We start from the raw sequence: 1,006 nt of genomic DNA on the forward strand, positions 1-1,006 counted from the left end.
TTTCTTCTGATTTGTCCCATTGTTCACAGGATTCCTTTCGGAAGTGTACATGAATTGGTTATTTGCAACCATTTCAATCAGTTCTTGAGCTTCTGCAGGCGTCTTCTTCAGATGAAGAGAGCCTCCAGCAGAACTATCCATTGACATCTTGGACAGTTCAGACAGACCATCATAGAAGATACCTATGATGCTCCATTCAGAAAGCATGTCAGAAGGACACTTTCTGATCAATTGTTTGTATCTTTCCTAAGCTTCATAGAGGGATTCACCTTCCTTTTGTCTGAAGGTTTGGACTTCCACTATAAGCTTACTCAATTTTTGAAGTGGAAAGAACTTTGCCAAGAAGGCATTGACTAGCTTTTCCCAAGAGTTCAGGCTTTCTTTAGGTTGTGAGTCCAACCATATCCTAGCTCTGTCTCTTACAGCAAAAGGGAATAGTATAAGTCTGTAGACCTCAGGGTCAACCCTATTGGTTTTGACAGTGTCACAGATTTGCAAGAACTCGGCTAGAAACTGATGAGGATCTTCCAATGGAAGTCCATGAAACTTGCAATTCTGTTGCATTAGAGAAACTAATTGAGGCTTAAGCTCAAAGTTGTTTGCTCCAATGGCAGGGATAGAGATGCTTCTCCCATAGAAGTCGGGAGTAGGTGCAGTAAAGTCACCCAGCACCTTCCTTACATTGTTGGCATTGTTGTTGTTTTCGGCTTCCATGTCTTCTTCTTTGAGGATTTCTATTAGGTCCTCTACAGAGAATTGTGCTTTAGCTTCTCTTAGCTTTCGCTTCAAGGTCCTTTCAGGTTCAGGGTCAGCCTCAACAAGAATGCTTTTGTCTTTGCTCCTGCTCATATGAAAGAGAAAAGAATAAGAAAATATGGAATCCTCTATGTCACAGTATAGAGATTCCTTAAAGTGTCAAAGGAAAAGAAGAGTAGAAGACAAAAGTAGAAAATTTGAACTTATCAGAGAAAATGGAGTTCGAATTTTGCATTAAGGAATAGTGTTA

The sequence above is a fragment of the Arachis duranensis genome, chromosome 2 (assembly GCF_000817695.3).
Source record: "Arachis duranensis cultivar V14167 chromosome 2, aradu.V14167.gnm2.J7QH, whole genome shotgun sequence".
Classification (NCBI taxonomy): Eukaryota; Viridiplantae; Streptophyta; class Magnoliopsida; order Fabales; family Fabaceae; genus Arachis; species Arachis duranensis.